Source organism: Triticum dicoccoides, chromosome 4B (genome assembly GCF_002162155.2).
Source record: "Triticum dicoccoides isolate Atlit2015 ecotype Zavitan chromosome 4B, WEW_v2.0, whole genome shotgun sequence".
NCBI lineage: Eukaryota > Viridiplantae > Streptophyta > Magnoliopsida > Poales > Poaceae > Triticum > Triticum dicoccoides.
Window position 1 is genome coordinate 36,236,965 of NC_041387.1, and position 20,966 is coordinate 36,257,930.

At 42.7% G+C, this 20,966-nt stretch overlaps 1 pseudogene; it reads left to right on the plus strand.

The window, feature by feature from the left end:
* The first annotated feature begins 900 nt into the window (after nt 1–900).
* LOC119294436 lies at nt 901–1,360 on the plus strand (annotated as a pseudogene).
* Nucleotides 1,361–20,966: the final 19,606 nt, after the last annotated feature.

Consider the following 20,966-nt stretch of genomic DNA (forward strand, 5'->3'; position numbering starts at 1 on the left):
GATTAGGCAACTAAATTTGGTCCCCTTACTCATTTCTTTTTCACTTACTGTATGTGAAGCGATACAATTTTATTTCCATTACTGCATCTTAATATGTTTTATCGATTGGTGAATGCACAACTTTAGCTCATAAACTAGATGGCAAATGCTAATTCTGATGGGACTTTTGCCACTTATTGTTTTATGGTTGTCTAGACAGTTGATGGCATGGTTTTTTCTTGCTAATTGTCAATTCTTTTGTACAGGGTCGCTCAGCTACTTATGCTTTTCTAGACAATGAGGGTATGTAGATAGCATGTATGGTTTTTACATTGTTTTCCGTAGGTTGAGATGCATTACATGATGTTTTCCTTTTACATTTATGGATATTACAGAGTCCTTTCCTTTTCCACAAGGGGCAGTAGCTGTGCCATTCGATTCGAAGGACAAAGAGTTGATCACAAAGGGGTAGCATTCAGGATATATACACAAAAGAATATAGAACCAAATTATATGATATAGTTGACCACTATTTCGATTAACTTCTCCTGTACACAATGTTCATGAGTTCATGTATTAAGTACATTTTATTGTGTCACTTGTGTTTACTCTTTTTTAATGCAAGTTTACAACTACTAGGAGTTGCTAATTGCAGACTCAACTATCTTGACCTACCGATGATCTAATTTGTGACATTATTACCTTAAGAAAATATTTGCATTTAGTTTCCTTTATATATAGGGGTACAAGTTCTTACCAAGTGTATTCAAATATACGGTTATTGAAAAAATGGAAATATTTTCAACACGCGCATGGTTTTAAATGGGTCTTTGCGCCATTTGGCGCAACTGGTCATCTAGTATCTTCGAAAGATAGCTCACCTAGCTACGTACCTAGTGCCTCCCCAAAACCCTGACCAAAATGGCACGGTGCTCGTGCGCTGGTCTCACGCTGCTTCTTCTCACATGTGCCCTTGTGCGGAGCTCCTACGGCTCAAGACCGTCTCTCCGAGAGCCGCAGAAGCCCGGGGTCCTGTCTCCGACGATGGTTCACGGTGCCGTCGAATCGGAACCACGCCGCCGCGACGACGGGGCCCGCCAAAGTCCGCCCTTCCACGGAGGAGGGAGCGACCGGTGGCAGTCATCGTGGAGCAAATGCTGACGATGATGCTATCGCAACTTTGGCACTGGGCGGGGGTGGTGTCGCGCCGGAGCAGACGAAGGGTTCAGGGGCGCCAGTGCTGCCGCAAGCGCTGGGACGGGTGCTGGGCTCGAAGCTGGCGCGCCGGGTTCTGGGAGGGGAGGTGGAGGACTCGGTGGCCAGGCCGTCGTGCCATTCCAACAACGCGCACATCATCTGTGCCCCGCCGGCGCAGCACTGACTGAGGTGCTAGCTAGTCTAGCTGATTCGTTCATCCCTTGATGATGCTTTCGTTTAAATTAACAGTACCTCTTTCGATCTTGTTCTTCCAAAAATGTGAACCTTTAGTTATTGATATACATATATGATACTAGTACGTGATTCACTCGTAAGGCGCCGGTCAAGACTTGATCCCATTGGAGCCTCACGTATTTATACCTTGCAAAGGTGGTGGATCCTCATGAGGATGCACCGAAAACGTATATTTTTTTTGTCTTTTTTGAAGCCTTCACTTTGCATGATTGCATGTGACGAGAGACTCAGAGTGCGGGCGTGATGCAATATCAGCACACCTTCCACTCCAGCTGAGTCCAAACTCCAGGTGCACGAGTGCGCGCACACGTACGTACGTGTGAGTAGGGTAGGTGTAGGCGGACATGATGCCAGGCAAAGTCCAAACCTACGTAGTACGGAGCAATTCCGAAAGAACAAACGGCCGACAAAGCCGCAAGTTTGACTGTCTGTCTGTCTTGAGCTTGTCTTTGATTTCCAGTACCTCAGTGTGTGATGTGAACAGGGCGAAAATGTTCCTCCCTTTGGTACGTTTCATGCTACGATTCCAAATCCATCACACGTGGATGATTGTTTTCTAATACAGTATAATCGCTGATGCTCATGCATAGTCACCTCTATAAACGTGCACACATATACTCTATCTCTGTGAGCATATGGGGACGGTACAAGATTGACGAAACCACCACGGACGTCCCGTAGTCGACAAGAACGTCTACTCCCACTAAGGCTGGTCATAGTGGGGAGTAACTTAGACTAGTAAGATGCATATGTTACTAGTCTATGTTACTATCTCTATAGTGCATAGTATCATAGATTAGTATCATAGGTGGTCTCATTGATTGCCATGCATGACACATAGTAGCATCACATTTATTATGTCATGTTATCTGCCTATGTTACTATAACCATCTCTCTCTTCTTTAATTGTCTGCCACATAAGCATGTTTGCGAATTCCAAGTCCATGATACTACTTATGTTACTCCACTATGGCCAGCCTAAATGGATATCATCGAAAAGCCTAAATTAAATTCAGAAAAATGCAAGCACTAATGCTAAATCTAGGACTCAAACCATGGGTTTGGATTCAACACAAGAAACTAACCATCTGAGCTACGCTCACAGCCACCAAAGTCCATATGCATGGCCAGCCGGCCGAGGTGGGCGTATGTATCTGGTATTCTGGATATCTTATTTCCGCAACACTTTTAGCTCCTTTAATTTTCACAATGGTGGTCTCTTTGGGGGTAATGGGCTAGTGGCACCACCTCGTCGTTACATTTTGTTTGTTTCACTCTGTAAATCCCTCAATATGACGGTTCCATGCATGACAGTGTGGCCAGGCCAAGAGTTCAAAATTGTGATGTCAAATACATGTGGTTAGATCAATTTATTCTGCCCTGTAGACTGACTGATCAAAACAGCGGTCTACACGCCTTAAGGGGGCATTGTAGGATAATTTTTTTTCTAAATTTCTTTCATAGACATGTTTGACTTATCTATTTGAGGATGTAGAACAAATTTGGGGTGATTTGAAGGAGTTGAAAAAAATCACCTTTTCTCGTGCCAGGACTTAACATTTCTAGTCCCACCTTGCCCCCCGAGCAAGTCCTTCACCAGCTTAAATACCTTCATCTGTTTGATTATTACAAGCGTTGTTCTTCCTTGCACTCTACGTGGAGGATATGTAGGATGAGTATGATTCATCATATGTATTCATCCTGTATATTCTTCAACTGGAGAGTATGGATGGCTAATGTATTTTTCGGATTTATTGGCTTTTATTTTGTTTTCGGGAGCGAAATATAATTCCTCCAGTACATCTATTTCCAAATTTTATCATGCAACATAAACAAGCTACACGCTGGCCATGAAGAAACCATGATTCTTGAGGTTGCACTTCAAAAACTCACATATAAAATGCAAAAAAATATCCCAAACTCATACTGTTACAAGGGAGTGGACAACCAAATAGCTGAGTCATACATTATGAGGAAGTCACTAACTGACAGAATGAAGTATTTTAGAGAAAAGGTCACACGATACTAGACATAGACAACAATGCACACGCCAACATCAGGTTGATCGTCCACGTACTTACTCTCCGACCGTGCGCACAATGTTGTAGCTATCATAGTTCTGCTTTGAGATCCTACACATAAGGGTATTATTAATGCCATGGAATATATTTGGACACATGAAAACATTAAATTACGGCATATTAGGTACCTCTATCAATTTGGCGCACGTACGTCGATTGTGACCATCTGCCTCATGACAATAGCTACATCTACCCTTTGTTCTTGTTTTATTCATCTTTGCCTGTAGCCTTTTCTACGGAGCACCTCGGCCTGGGACATGCACGGGATCCAGAACCTTTTCGAAACCTTCACCATCAAGGTTAGCCGATTGTGGCATCAACGGGCCAAACCTAATGCTGTTACCCTGAGCATTAGTTGATCCCTTGCTGTCAGCTTGTTCACTTGTTGATCCCTTGTAAACATCTTGTCCTTCCAAAACCCCTTTTAGATGCTGAAATGCCTCATCAGAGTGGCATGCCTTGAAACATGCAGCGTGACTAAAATTCCTTAGCTTACGGTACCTTTGTAGGGCTGCAGAGTATGCATACATCTCGCTCTTTCTGGTCGGTGTGAATGCACATTTTGCACTCATTGTCCACCTAGTGGGAACATAACATCTATGCAGTGTTTCTTCTTATAAAATTTCCAATATGTAAAATATGTGGGAACATGGTGTGCCTGCGCATTCCAATTTGCGGCAAGAACAACTGATACTGCGAAGCAGACCTTCCTTCGACTCCATGCGCACTTCGATCTTTTTATCCATTCTTTCCTTCTTAGACACAACGTATGTGGTAACCTCTACTGCATCAAGTACCTCTCTCATCTCACATTTTTTGACAGCATCTATGCTCCATAAGACCAACTTAAACACAAAAGGAGTGAAAACTTTGGCGGCGTGTTTCTCAAGAACTAAAGCATTTTCCTGTGTGAACGGAACGGACTGCAAGGCCTCGACGTCTTGGAGAGCCTCGTTCAAGCGTCGCGACGCAAGGCAATGCTCATAGTGCTCTAGCATTTGAAACAACGTCATCTTAGCCTCAAGATGCGTATGTAGCACCGAGTTTAAACTCTCACTCCGCTGATTGCTGCTCAATCCTAGGAAACAACGGCCCTCAAGATATGGAGCACACCACAATTTTCTCATCTTATACATCAGATGCAGCCAGGAGTCCTCACTTGTTACTTTATTCCGTTGTAAGAAGTGTAACCATTTTCTCTCATGCTCTTCAATGGAAGATGTATCGTATATGAAAGATCTGAATTCCTCCTTTACTGCGTCATCATGCAGATGGCGTACAATGTTCTGCTGAATGTGCCATATACAGAGCCTATGGTTTGAGTCGGGCCACACCACCCTGATTGCTCTCTTCATTGCAAGGTCCCCATCTGTGATCACAGATATAGGATGCTTCTGTCCCCTAGCATTAGAATAGGTCCGTAACATCCACTCATATGCCTGGCTTGTTTCATGTGAAATGATACCACATGCAAAAATAACGGTGCTGCGGTGGTGATTCAACCCGACAAACGGCAAAAGTGGCAGATTGTACTTATTGGTTCTGTATGTGCTATCAAAAACAATAATGTCTTTGAAAGCCTCGTAGTCAAGTCGGGATTGACTATCACACCAGAACAGTCCCTTCAGATGGCCAGCTTCATCAACCAAGTACCTGAGGAAAAAAATCTAAATCTTGCTCTTGCCTCGCCACCATGTGATTGATCACCGTTTGAGCATCCCCGGAAGAAATTGTTTCTTGCTTGTTAGCATGGCAGAAATTGTAAATTCCCCTCATAATGCATCCAACCTCATCACATCCACCGTATTGCATGCACATAATATCCATAATATGGTGTTTTCTGATCCCAGATTTTTCCATGTCTGCAATGTGCGCTTTCTGCTCATCGCTAATTCTTCTGTGTGAACGCAAAAGACACGACAGATCCCGTGGGGCTAGAGGATGGTTGTGTTCATCGATGAAATCCTTCACAAACCACTGACCTGTTTCCTCATGTCTTGCAATCACCAATTTAGCTTTACACCCTACACGAGTTATACTCCGTGGCCTCCTCTTTCTATCTTCCATCTTCCTCTTCATGTGCTTCTCTTCACGGACCCCTTCACGACTGCACACAAATTTCCTTCAAATTATATGGCAGTTGGATTCATCCCACTCGACATAGCTTCTCTGGACACTAAAACCTTTCTCAAGACCATATTTGTTATAGAATCTATAACCTTCATCCTCACTATTAAACATCTTGTTGGCAATATGATAGTACTCCATCATTGACTCATGACTTACATCCGCCATGTCTTCCTGCATCACAATTCAGACGAATAAAAATATGAAAGTACAAACAAAAATGCATGCAAAACCCAGTATGAAATCTTGCATGGAATTTTAAACTTTGCTCCTTGTACATGTTATGGCAAGCGATCATAAACGTTCGTACACTGGCCCCCCCCCCATAAACTAGTGAACTGACCATGGATGATGAAAAATTCTAAATTGAATGGCATGCACTAGGGAAACCTAAATCGATGATGACTAAACAAATCTAAGTAGGAAGTGCAGGCTATGAATCAAAGTAAGTTGAGATTCGGGCGATTCATGCCTCAGGATGCAAGTCCGGAAGCGATGGGATCATCGGGGGACGAGTTCCTATAGCGCCGCCGCCGTCGCCGCAGATGTCAGGCCTTATCCTTCTTCCTGCCGCTGGGCACGTCTTTTATAGTGAAGGGGACGAGGAGGAGGAGGAGGACGACGTCGATGACGGTGAATTGGTTCCTCTCGCCGGGCTCATCGAATAGAAGGAAGGGGACGAGAATGAGGACTTGACCTACTGGATCTAGACGTGGTTCTGGTCGTGGACGTGATCGGTTGAAAGCATAATATTTTACCCTGGACAGTTATGCCCTTCTCTGATTAAACTAATTAGGTTTATTCATTTTTAATCCCCACCAGATCGGACAGCTAATAACAATCGAAGGGGCAAGTACTCGAAAGTACTCCCAGTACTGCCCCAATCACCGTAAAGGAGCTCATATTTTTTAAGTGATTCTACTGGTTTTACCAAAGTCATGTGTAGTAAACTGACTACTCGAACATCTACACATTGCCATTCTTCCACGGTATTAATTTGGAGATGGTGTGGCGGTTTCCGACGAGGCAGGGCATACTTTACCTTAACTATGCATGGAAGGTGTGACAAACCAACTCTGTATGATTGCAGTGTGAACCAAGGCAGGGCATATACTCTACTCTGCAAGCCAGATACGCATCACTTTTACACCTCAGCAAATCCTTGATACACCTATACTACTGCTGTAGAGTGTAGTAGTAGTATAGTCACCGCACAAAAGGTCCAGGTGTTACGTACAAAACACGGGACGACAGGCACTGCATGCATGTTTGTCATGCCAGACACGGCCGGAGGAGACACGCCTAGTTTGTCTGTTTCAACTTCAAACTTTACTGCTCAAGAATCAGGATGATGATATTACGCTGATGTTGGAAATATGCCCTAGAGGCAATAATAAAATGATTATTATTATATTTCCTTGTTCATGATAATTGTCTATTGTTCATGCTATAATTGTATTAACCGGAAACCGTGATACATGTGTGAATACATAGACCACAACATGTCCCTAGTGAGCCTCTAGTTGACTAGCTCGTTGGTCAACAGATGGTCATGGTTTCCTGACTATGGACATTGGATGTCATTGATAACGAGATCACATCATTAGGAGAATGATGTGATGAACAAGACCCAATCCTAAGCATAACACAAGATCATGTAGTTCGTTTGCTAAAGCTTTTCTAATGTCAAGTATCAGTTCCTTAGACCATGAGATTGTGTAACTCCCCGATACCATGGGAGTGCTTTGGGTGTACCAAACGTCACAACGTAACTGGGTAACTATAAAGGTGCACTACAGGTATCTCCAAAAGTGTCTGTTGGGTTGGCATGAATCGAGACCGGAATTTGTCACTCCGTATGATGGAGAGGTATCTCTAGGCCCACTCGGTAATGCATCATCATAATGAGCTCAATGTGACTAAGTGGTTAGTCACGGGATCATGCATTATGTAACGAGTAAAGTGACTTGCCGCTAATGAGATTGAACGAGGTATTGGGATACCGACAATCGAATCTCGAGAAAGTAATGTACCGCTTGACAAAGGGAATTGCATACGGGATTACTTGAATCCTCGACATCGTGGTTCATCCGATGAGATCATCGTGGAACATGTGGGAGCCAACATGGGTATCCAAATCCCGATGTTGGTTATTGGCTGGAGAGCTGTCTCCGTCATGTCTGCTTGATTCCCGAACCAGTAAGGGTCTACACACTTAAGGTTCGATGACGCTAGGGTTATTAGGAAGACTTGTATATGATTATCGAATGTTGTTCAGAGTCCCGGATGAGATCCCGAACGTCACGAGGAGTTCCGGAATGGCCGTAGGTGAAGATTTATATATGAGAAGTTGTCATACGGTCACCGGAAATGTTCGGGGGCATACCGGTATTGCACCGGGGCCACCGGAGGGTTCCGGGGGTCCACCGGGAGGGGCCACCTCTCCCGGAGGGCCTCATGGGCTATAGAGGGAAGGGAACCAGCCCTTGGAGGGCTGGGGGCCACCCCCCCTTGGGACCATGTGCCTAGGGTTGGGGGGGGGGGAACCCTAAAGGGGGCGCCCCCCTTGCTTGGGGGGCAAGCCCCCTCCCCTTGCCCCCCCTCTAGATCTCATCTAGAGGGGGCCGGCCCCCTTCCCCCTTCTCCTATAAATAGAGGGGCGAGGGGAGGGCTGTAGCACCACATCCAAGGCACAGACCCTCCCCTCCCCAACACATCTCCTTCTCCGTAAGAGCTTCGTGAAGCCCTGCCGGAGTACTGCCACTCCATCACCACCACACCGTCGTGCTGTTGTTGGAGCCCTCTTCTTCAACCTCTCCCTCCTCCTTGCTGGATCAAGGCGTGGGAGACGTCACCGGGCTGCACGTGTGTTGAACGCGGAGGTGCCGTTGTTCGGTGCTAAGATCGGAATCCACCGCGATCTGAATCGCTTCGAGTACAATTCCTTCATCCGCGTTCTTGTAACGCTTCCGTCTCGCGATCTTCAAGGGTATGAAGATGCACTCCCCTCTCTCTCGTTGCTAGTTACTCCATAGATTGATCTTGGTGATGCGTAGATATTTTTTAATTTCTGCAACGATCCCCAACAGTGGCATCATGAGCTAGGTCTATGCGTAGTTTCTATGCACAAGTAAAACACAAGTTTGTTGTGGGCGTCGATTTTGTCAATTTACTTGCCACTACTAGTCTTATCTTGTTTCGGCGGCATCGTGGGATGAAGCGGCCCGGACCGACCTTACACGTATGCTTACGTGAGACAGGTTCCACCGACTGACATGCACTAGTTGCATAAGGTGGCTGGCGGGTGTTTGTCTCTCCCACTTTAGTCGGATCGGATTCGATGAAAAGGGTCCTTATGAAGGGTAAATAGAAATTGGCATATCACATTGTGGTTTTGGCGTAGGTAAGAAACGTTCTTGCTAGAACCCTATAGCAGCCACGTAAAAACATGCAACAACAATTAGAGGTCGTCTAACTTGTTTTTGCAGCATATGCCTTGTGATGTGATATGGCCAAAAAGGATGTGATGAATGAAATATATGTGATGTATGAGATTGATCATGTTCTTGTAATAGGAATCATGACTTGCATGTCGATGAGTATGACAACTGGCAGGAGCCATAGGAGTTGTCTTTATTTATTGTATGACCCGCATGTCACTGCATAACACCATGTAATTACTTTACTTCATTGCTAAACCGTTAGCCATAGTAGTAGAAGTAATAGTTGGCGAGACAACTTCATGGAGACACGATGATGGAGATCATGGTGTCATGCCGGTGACAATGATGATCATGGCGCCCCGAAGATGGAGATCAAAAGGAGCAAAATGATATTGGCCATATCATGTCACTATTTGATTGCATGTGATGTTTATCATTTTTTTTTCATCTTATTTGCTTAGAACGACGGTAGTAAATAAGATGATCCCTCATAATAATTCCAAGAAAGTGTTCCCCCTAACTGTGCGCCGTTGCGAAAGTTCGTTGTTTCGAAGCACCACGTGATGATCGGGTGTGATAGATTCTAACGTTCACATACAACGGGTGTAAGCAAGATTTACACATGCAAAAACACTTAGGTTGACTTGACGAGCCTAGCATGTACAAACATGGCCTCGGAACACAAGAGACCAAAAGGTCGAACATGAGTCGTATAGAAGATACGATCAACATGAAGATGTTCACCGATGATGACTAGTCCGTCTCACATGATGATCGGACACGGCCTAGTTGACTCGAATCATGTATCACTTAGATGACTAGAGAGATGTCTATCTAAGTGGGAGTTCGTTAAATAATTTGATTAGATGAACTTAATTATCATGAACTTAGTCTTAAACTTTTGCAAAAATGTCTTGTAGATCAAATGTCCCACGCTCATGTCAACCTCAACTTCAACGCGTTCCTAGAGAAAACCAAGCTGAAAGACGATGGTAGCAACTATACGGACTGGGTCCGGCACTTGAGGATCATCCTCATAGCTGCCAAGAAAGCATATGTCCTAGAAGCACCGTTAGGTGAAGCACCCGTCCCAGCGAACCAAGACATTATGAACGCTTGGCAGTCGCGTGTTGATGATTACTCCCTGGTTCAGTGCGGTATGCTTTACAGCTTAGAACCGGGGCTCCAAAATCGTTTCGAGCAGCACGGAGCATATGAGATGTTCCAAGAGCTGAAAATGGGTTTCCATGCTCATGCCCGGGTCGAGAGATATGAAGTCTCCGACAAGTTCTACAGTTGTAAGATGGAGGAGAATAGTTCTATCAGCGAGCACATACTCAAAGTGTCTGGGTTGCACAACCGCTTGTCTCAGCTGGACATTAACCTCCTTGATGAGGCGGTCATTGACAGAATCCTTCAGTCGCTCCCACCTAGGTACAAAAGCTTTGTGATGAACTACAATATGCAGGGGATGGTGAAAACCATTCCTGAGGTACTTTCAATGCTGAAATCAGCGGAGTGGAGATTAAAAAGGAACATCAAGTGTTGATGGTCAATAAAACCACTAGTTTCAAGAAAGGCAAAGGTAAGAAGAACTTCAAGAAGGATGGCAAGGGAGTTGCCGCGCCCGGTAAACCAGTTGCCAGGAAGAAGCCAAAGCGCGGACCCCAACCTGAGACTGAGTGCTTTTATTGGAAAGGGAACGGTCACTGGAAGCGGAACTGCCCCAAGTACTGAGCGGATAAGAAGGCCGGCAACACCAAAGGTATATGTGATATACATGTTATTGATGTGTACCTTACTAGTACTCGTAGTAGCTCCTGGGTATTTGATACCGGTGCGGTTGCTCATATTTGTAACTCAAAACAGGAGCTGCGGAATAAGCGGAGACTGGCGAAGGACGAGGTGAGATGCGCGTCGGGAATGGTTCCAAGGTCGATGTGATCGCCGCCGGTACGCTACCTCTACATTTACCTACGGGATTAGTTTTAAACCTCAATAATTGTTATTTAGTGCCAGCTTTGAGCATGAACATTGTATCTGGATCTCGTTTAATACGAGATGGCTACTCATTTAAATCCGAGAATAATGGTTGTTCTATTTATATGAGAGATATGTTTTATGGTCATGCCCCGCTGGTCAATGGTTTATTCTTAATGAATCTCGAACGTGATGTTACACATATTCATAGTGTGAATACCAAAAGATGTAAGATTGATAATGATAGTCCCACATACCTGTGGCACTGCCGCCTTAGTCACATTGGTGTCAAACGCATAAAGAAGCTCCATGCAGATGGACTTTTGGAGTCTCTTGATTACGAATCATTTGACACGTGCGAACCATGCCTCATGGGCAAAATGACCAAGACTCCGTTCTCTGGAACAATGGAGCGAGCAACCAACTTATTGGAAATTATACATACTGATGTGTGTGGTCCAATGAGCGTTGAGGCTCGCGGTGGCTATCGTTATATTCTCACCCTCACTGATGACTTAAGTAGATATGGGTATGTCTACTTAATGAAACACAGGTCTGAGACCTTTGAAAAGTTCAAGGAGTTTCAGAATGAGGTGGAGAATCAACGTGACAGAAAATAAAGTTCTTACGATCAGATCGTGAGGGAGAATATTTAAGTCACAAGTTTGGTAGACACTTAAGGAAATGTGGAATTGTTTCACAAGTCACGCCGCCTGGAACACCTCAGCGTAACGGTGTGTCCAAACATCGTAAGCGCACTCTATTGGATATGGTGCGGTCTATGATGTCTCTTACCGATTTACCGCTATCATTTTGGGGATACGCTTTAGAGACAGCTACATTCACTTTAAATAGGGCACCGTTTAAACCTGTTGAGACGACACCGTATGAATCATGGTTTGGAAAGAAACCTAAGCAGTCATTTGTAAAAGTTTGGGGATGCGATGCTTATATCAAGAAACTTCAATCTGAAAAGCTCAAACCCAAGTCGGAAAAATGCGTCTTCATAGGATACCCTAAGGAAACCATTGGGTATACCTTCTACCTCAGATCCGAAGGCAAGATCTTTGTTGCCAAGAACGGGTCCTTTCTGGAGAAAGAGTTTCTCTCAAAAGAAGTAAGTGGGAGGAAAGTGGAACTTGATGAAGTACTACCTCTTGAACCGGTAAGTAGCGCAGCTTAGGAAGATGTTCCTGTGGTGCCTGCTCCGAATAGAGAGGAAGTTAATGATGATGATCAAGGTACTTCGGATCAAGTTACTACTGAACTTCGTAGGTCCACAAGGACACATTCCACACCAGAATGGTATGGCAACCCTGTCCTGGAAATCATGTTGTTAGACAACGGAGAACCTTCAAACTATGAAGAAGTGATGGCGGGCCCAGATTCCAACAAATGGCTTGAAGCCATGCAATCCGAGATAGGATCCATGTATGAAAACAAAGTATGGACTTTGACAGACTTGCCCGATGATCGGCGAGCAATAGAAAATAAATGGATCTTTAAGAAGAAGACGGACGCGGATGGTAATGTTACCATCTATAAAGCTTGACTTGTCGCTAAGGGTTATTGACAAGTTCAAGGGGTTGACTACGATGATACTTTCTCTCCTGTAGCGAAGCTGAAGTCTGTTCGAATCATGTTAGCAATTGCCGCATACTATGATTATGAGATATGGCAAATGGACGTCAAAACGGCATTCCTTAACGGCTATCTTAAGGAAGAATTGTATATGATGCAGCCGGAAGGTTTTGTCGATCCTAAGAATGCTAACAAGGTATGCAAGCTCCAGCGATCCATCTATGGGCTGGTGCAAGCATCTCGGAGTTGGAACATTCGCTTTGATGAGATGATCAAAGCATTTGGGTTTATGCAGACTTATGGAGAAGCCTGCGTTTACAAGAAAGTGAGTGGGAGCTCTGTAGCATTTCTCATATTATATGTGGATGACATACTTATGATGGAAAATGATATAGAACTTTTGGACAGCATAAAGGCCTACTTGAATAAGTGTTTTTCAATGAAGGACCTTGGAGAAGCTGCTTATATATTAGGCATCAAGATCTATAGAGATAGATCGAGATGCCTCATAGGTCTTTCACAAAGCACATACCTTGATAAGATATTAAAGAAGTTCAATAAGGATCAGTCCAAGAAGGGGTTCTTGCCTGTGTTGCAAGGTGTGAAATTGAGCTCGGCTCAATCTCCGACCATGCCAGAACATAAAGAAAAGATGAGTGTCATCCTCAATGCCTCGTCCATAGGGTCAATTATGTATGCCATGCTGTGTACTAGACTTGATGTAAACCTTGCCGTAAGTTTGGTAGCAAGATACCAAAGTAATCCCGGCATGGAACACTGGACAACTGTCAAGAATATCCTAAAGTACCTAAAAAGGACTAAGGATATGTGATACGTCTCCAATGTATCTATAATTTTTGATTGTTCCATGCTATTATATTACCTGTTTTGGATGTCTATGGGCTTTATTTTACACATTTATATCATTTTTTAGACTAACCTACTAACCGGAGGCCCAGCCCGTACTGCTGTTTTTTTGCCTATTTCAGTATTTCAAAGAAAAGGAATATCAAATGGAGTCCAAACGGAATGAAACCTTTGGGAGCGTGATTTTTGGAACGAACGTGATCCAGAGGACTTGGAGTGCAAGTCAAGAAGCAGCCGAGGCCTCCACGAGGTAGGAGGGCCCCCCCTATAGGGCGCGCCCCCTGTCTCGTGGGCCCCTCGGGCACCCACCGACGTACTTCTTCCTCCTATATTAGCCTACGTACCCTGAAAACATCCAGGGAGCACCCGAAACACAATTTCCACCGCCGTAACCTTATGTATCCATGAGATCTCATCTTGGAGCCTTCACCTGCACTCTGCCGGAGGGGGAATAGACCACGGAGGGCTTCTACATCAACATCATAGCCCTTCCGATGAGTTGTGAGTAGTTTACCACAGACCTACGGGTCCATAGTTATTAGCTAGATGGTTTCTTCTCTCTTTTTGGATCTCAATACAATGTTCTCCCCCTCTCTTGTGGAGATCTATTTGATGTAATCTCTTTTTGCGGTGTGTTTGTCGAGATCCGATGAATTGTGGGTTTATGATCAAGTTTATTTATGGATAATATTTGAATCTTCTCTCAATTCTTTTATGTATGATTGAGTTATCTTTGCAAGTCTCTTCGAATTATCAGTTTGGTTTGGCCTACTAGATTGATCTTTCTTGCCATGGGAGAAGTGCTTAGCTTTGGGTTCAATCTTGTGGTGTCCTTACCCAGTGACAGAAAGGGTTGCAAGGCACGTATTATATTGTTGCCATCGAGGATAAAAAGATGGGGTTTATATCATATTGCTTGAGTTTATCCCTCTACATCATGTCATCTTGCTTAATGTGTTGCTCTGTCCTTTGTGAACTTAATACTCTAGATGCAGGCAGGAGTCGGTCGATGTGTGGAGTAATATTAGTAGATGCAGGCAGGAGTCGGTCTACTTGTTGCGGACGTGATGCCTATATACATGATCATGCCTAGATAATCTCATAATTATTCGCTTTTCTATCAATTGCTCGACAGTAATTTGTTCACCCACCGTAATACTTATGCTATCTCGAGAGAAGCCTCTAGTAAAACCTATGGCCCCCGAGTCTATCTCTTATCATATTTGCTTGCAATCTACTTTTATTTGCATCTTTACTTTTTGCATCTATATTATAAAATACCAAAAATATATTTATCTTATCATACTATCTCTATCAGATCTCACTTTCGCAAGTGGCCGTGAAGGGATTGACAGCCCCTTTATTGCGTTGGTTGCGAGTTCTTTGTTTGTTTGTGTAGGTGCGTGGGTCTTTTTAGGAGCCTCCTACTGGATTGATACCTTGGTTCTCAAAAACTGAGGGAAATACTTACGCTACTCTGCTGCACCACCCTTTCCTCTTCAAGGATAACCAACGCAAGCTCAAGACTAGCAAGAAGGATTTCAAGCGCCGCTGCCGGGGAGGTCTTCGCTCAAGTCAAGACATACCAAGTACCCATCACAAACTCATCTACCTTGCATTTACATTATTTGCTATTTGCCTCTCATTTTCCTCTCCCCCACCTCACCCTTGCCGTTTTATTTGCCCTCTCTTTCTCAATCTCCTCCTCTCTTTTCACTTGCCTTTTTTCCGTTACCTGTGTGTTTGCTCGTTTGCCTCGTCGATATGGCTAGTCCTCTTATCCTTATTATCACTCCCGAACAAGAAATTCTCAATTTTAAGCAAAGGGAGGGTGAAAATTTAAAAGATGCTTGGCATAGAATTTGCAATGCCCAATATAAATCCTCTAGGAAGCTTTCCACTTCCGTTCTTCTCCGTAATATTTATGTAGGCATTACTCCTTGGAATAGATGTGTTCTTGATATTTCTACCGGAGGTGTGTTCATGAGTAGCCAAACGTTTGATGCTTATAATGCCATGTTGGATTTGTTTGGCCCACCACCTCTTTTGGTCAATGGAACTGTTTTAACTTTAGAACACGTTATGCAACGGCTTGAGATTATTGAAAATAAAATTGCCACTGTTGAGTCGATTGAAAATTTGGATAAAAATATTCATAATCGCATCACCCAATATGTATCTAGGGTTGGAATTACTTTGAAAAATCTTAAAGAAAAAGAACCTATAGTAAATGAGAAAATAGATCTAGACTCTGCTAGAATCGGTAAACTTGAGGATATCATTACGAACTTAGGTTCCATTTTTTCCTCTATGAAAAATACTCCAAAACCCCCTACTAAAACTTCCAAGTTTATTTATGTTCCTAAAAATAAGGGTGAATCTTCTAGTAAGGGAGACGCGGATCTCAAATCCATAAGTGTTTATCCCAATTGTCTTTCTATCGTTAAGGAACCTTTTGCTACCACTGAATTTCTTGAATTTTTGCCTAAAGGTTTAGCCATTGCTAAAAGGGGAGAAATCCCTAGAGATCACAAGTGCTCTATTGATGAATCAAGTGCCAAAGATGGCACTACTTAGATCTGTCTTCACTTTTATGCCAAGCTAGAGGCGTTAAACGATAGTGCTAGTTGGGAGGCAACCCAATTTTCTTTGTTTTTTTGTTTTTGTTCCCGTCTAGCAATAATTTTGCATCTACTTTCTGTTTAGAGGTGTTTTTATCTTTTAATTAGTGTTTGTGCCAAGTAGAACCTATAGGATAAACTATGATGATAGTTGATTTGATTCTGCTGAAAAACAGAAACTTTGCGCTCACGAGAAAAAAGTCAATAAATCACAGAAACGTGATTTTGCGTCGATTCTTTTTGCTGCTGATCAATAAACAAATTTTCCAGTACGTCCTATTTTGGTAGGATTTTTAGAGTTATAGAACTTTGCATTAGTTACAGATTGCTACAGACTGTTCTGTTTTTCGTGTGTTGTTTGCTTATTTTGATGCATCTATGGCTAGTAAAATAGTTTATAAACCATAGAGAATTTGGAATACAGTAGGTTTAACACCAAAAAATAAATAAAGAATGAGTTCATTACATTACCTTATGTGGTGGTTTTCTTTTCTTTCACTAACGGAGCTTATAAGATTTCTTGTTGAGTTTTGTGTTGTGAAGTTTTCAAGTTTTGGGTAAAGCTTTTTATGGACTATGGAATAAAGGGTGGCAAGAGCCTAAGCTTGGGGATGCCCAAGGCACCCCAAGATATTCAAGTATATCCAAAAGCCTAAGCTTGGGGATGCCCCGGGAAGGCATCCCCTCTTTCGTCTTCGTTCATTGGTAACTTTACTTGGAGCTATATTTTTATTCGCCACATGATATGTGTTTTGCTTGGAGCGTCGTGTATTATATTAGTCTTTGCTATTTAGTTTACCACAATCATCCTTGCTATACACACCTTTTGGGAGAAGCCTACTTGATTGAAATTTATTAGAATATGCTATGTGCTTCGCTTATATCTTTTGATCTTGATAGTTTTTGCTCTAGTGCTTCACTTATATCTTTTAGAGCATGGCGGTGGATTAATTTTGAAGAAATTGCTAGTATCTCATGCTTCACTTATATTTTTTGAGAGTCTTTTAGAACTGCATGGTATTTTCTATGGTTACAAATTTGGTCCTAGAATGATGAGCATCCAAGTTGGTTATAATAAAAACTATCATAGAAAGTGCATTAAACACTAGGATCAATTTGATGCTTGATAATTGTTTTGAGATATAAAGGTAGTAATGTTAGGGTCATGCTAGTGGATAATTATGAAAATGGGAAATACTTTTGTTGAAGTTGGCAAGTCCTATAGCATGCACGTATGGTAAAAGTTGTGTGACAAATTTGTTGCATGAGATGCTCTTTTGATTGTCTTCCTTATGAGTGGCAGTCGGGGACGAGCGATGGTCTTTTCCTACCAATCTATCCCTCTAGGGGCATGCGTAGTAGTACTTTGCTTCGAGGGCTAAGTAGATTTTTGCAATAAGTATATGAGTTCTTTATGACTAATGTGAGTCCATGGATATACGCACACTCATCCTTCCACCTTGCTAGCCTCTATTATGCCATGCAACTTTTGCCGGTAGCATGTACCCATTATTTACCTTCCTCAAAACAGCCACCATACCTACCCATTATGGCATTTCCATAGCCATTCCGAGATATATTGCCATGCAACTTTTCACCGTTCCGTTTATTATGACACGTTTCATCATTGTCATATTGCTCTTTGCATGATCATGTAGTTGATATCGTATTTGTGGCAAGGCCACCTTCATAATTTTCATACATGTCGCTCTTGATTCATTGCATATCCCGGTACACCGCCGGAGGCATTCATATAGAGTCATATCTTGTTCTAGCTTTGAGTTGTAATTTTTGAGTTATAAATCAATAAAAGTGTGATGATCTTCATTATTAGAGCATTGTCCCAGTGAAGAAAGGATGATGAAGACTATGATTCCCCCACAAGTCAGGATGAGACTTCGGACTTTATAAAAATAAAAGAGGCCAAAGAAGCCCACCAAAAAGAAAAAAAAGAAAAAAAGAAAAAAAGAAAAAAAAAGGAAAAGAAAAAAAGAGAAAGAAAAAAAGAAGAAAAAATAAAATGAGAGAAAAAGAGAGAAGGGACAATTGCTACTATCTCTTTTTCCACACTTGTGCTTCAAAAAATAGCACCATGATCTTCATGATAGAGAGTCTCTTATGTTGTCACTTTCATATACTAGTGGGAATTTTTCATTATAGAACTTGGCTTGTATATTCCAATGATGGGCTTCCTCAAAATGCCCTAGGTCTTTGTGAGCAAGCAAGTTGGATGCACACCCACTTAGTTTCTTTTGTTGAGCTTTCATACATTTATAGCTCTAGTGCATCCGTTGCATGGCAATCCCTACTCACTCACATTGATATCTATTGATGGGCATCTCCATAGCCCGTTGATACTCCTAGTTGATGTGATACTATCTTCTCCCTCTTTTGTCCTCACAACCACCACAATAGACCACCATAGTGCTATGTCCATGGCTTGCGCTCATGTATTGCGTAAGAGTTGAAAAAATCTGAAGCACATTAAAAAGTATGAACCAATTGCTCGACTCGTCATCGGGGTTGTACATGATGAGAGTATTTTGTGTAATGAAAATGAAGCATGGCCTAACTATATGATTTTGTAGGGATAAGCTTTCTTTGGCTATGCTATTTTGATAGGACATGATTATTTGTTAGTATGCTTTGAAGCATTATTATTTTTATGTTTTATAAGCTTTTATCTTGAATCATTTGGATCTAAACATTCATGCCACAATAAAGAAGATTACATTGAGAATTATGCTAGGTAGCATTCCACATCAAAAATTCTGTTTTTATCATTTACCTACTCGAGGACGAGCAGGAATTAAGCTTGGGGATGCTTGATACGTCTCCAACGTATCTATAATTTTTGATTGTTCCATTCTATTATATTACCTGTTTTGGATGTCTATGGGCTTTATTTTACACATTTATATCATTTTTGGGACTAACCTACTAACCGGAGGCCCAGCCCGTCTTGCTGTTTTTTTGCCTATTTCAGTATTTTGAAGAAAAGGAATATCAAATGGAGTCCAAACGGAATGAAACCTTTGGGAGCGTGATTTTTGGAACGAACGTGATCCAGAGGACTTGGAGTGCAAGTCAAGAAGCAGCCGAGGCCTCCACGAGATAGGAGGGCGCCCCCCCTATAGGGCGCGCCCCTTGTCTCGTGGGCCCCTCGGGCGTCCACCAACGTACTTCTTCCTCCTATATAAGCCTACGTACCCCGAAAACATCTAGGGAGCACCCGAAACACAATTTCCACCGCCGTAACCTTCTGTATCCACGAGATCTCATCTTGGAGCCTTCGCCAGCACTCTGTCGGAGGGGGGATCGACCATGGAGGGCTTCTACATCAACATCATAGCCCTTCCAATGATTTGTGAGTAGTTTACCACAGACCTACGGGTCCATAGTTATTAGTTAGATGGCTTCTTCTCTCTTTTTGGATCTCAATACAATGTTCTCCCCCTCGCTTGTGGAGATCTATTTGATGTAATCTCTTTTTGCGGTGTGTTTGTCGAGATCCGATGAATTGTGAGTTTATGATCAAGTTTATCTATGAATAATATTTGAATCTTCTCTCAATTCTTTTATGTATGATTGAGTTATCTTTGCAAGTCTCTTCGAATTATCAGTTTGGTTTGGCCTACTAGATTGATCTTTCTTGCCATGGGAGAAGTGCTTAGCTTTGGGTTCAATCTTGCGGTGTCCTTACCCAGTGACAGATAGGGTTGCAAGGCACGTATTGTATTGTTTCCATCGAGGATAAAAAGATGGGGTTTATATCATATTGCTTGAGTTTATCCCTCTAGTCATCTTGCTTAATGTGTTGCTCTGTTCTTTGTGAACTTAATACTCTAGATGCAGGCAGGAGTCAGTCGATGTGTGGAGTAATATTAGTAGATGCAGGCAGGAGTCGGTTTACTTGTTGCGGACGTGATGCCTATATACATGATCATGCCTAGATAATCTCATAATTATTCGCGTTTGTATCAATTGCTCGACAATAATTTGTTCACCCACCGTAATACTTATGCTATCTTGAGAGAAGCCTCTAGTGAAACCTATGGCCCCCGGGTCTATCTCTTATCATATTTGCTTCCAATCTACTTTTATTTGCATCTTTACTTTTTGCATCTATATTATAAAATACCAAAAATATATTTATCTCTATCTCTATCAGATCTCACTTTTGCAAGTGGCTGTGAAGGGATTGACAACCCCTTTATTGCATTGGTATTGAGTTCTTTGTTTGTTTGTGTAGGTGCGTGGGACTTTTTAGGAGCCTCCTACTAGATTGATACCTTGGTTCTCAAAAACTGAGGGAAATACTTACGCTACTCTGCTGCATCACCCTTTCCTCTTCAAGGAAAACCAACGCAAGCCCAAGATGTAGCAATATGTTTCTCTTTTATGGAGGTGACGAAGGGCTCATCGTAAAGGGTTACATCGATGCTAGCTTCAACACAGATCTGGATTACTCCAAGTCACAAACCGGATACGTGTATATTTTGAATGGTGGGGCGGTAAGCTGGTGCAGCAGCAAGCAAAGCATCATGGCGGGATCTACATGTGAAGCGGAGTACATGGCAGCCTTGGAGGCAGCACCTGAAGCAATCTGGATGAAGGAGTTCATCACCGATCTAGGAGTTATTCCCAATGCGTCGGGGCCGATCACTCTCTTCTGTGACAACACAGGAGTTATTGCCCTTGCCAAGGAGCCCAGGTTTCACAAGAAGACCAGGCACATCAAGCGTCGCTTCAACTCCATTCGTGAAAATGTTCAAGATGGAGACATAGATATTTGCAAAGTGCATACGGATCTGAATGTCGCAGATCCGTTGACT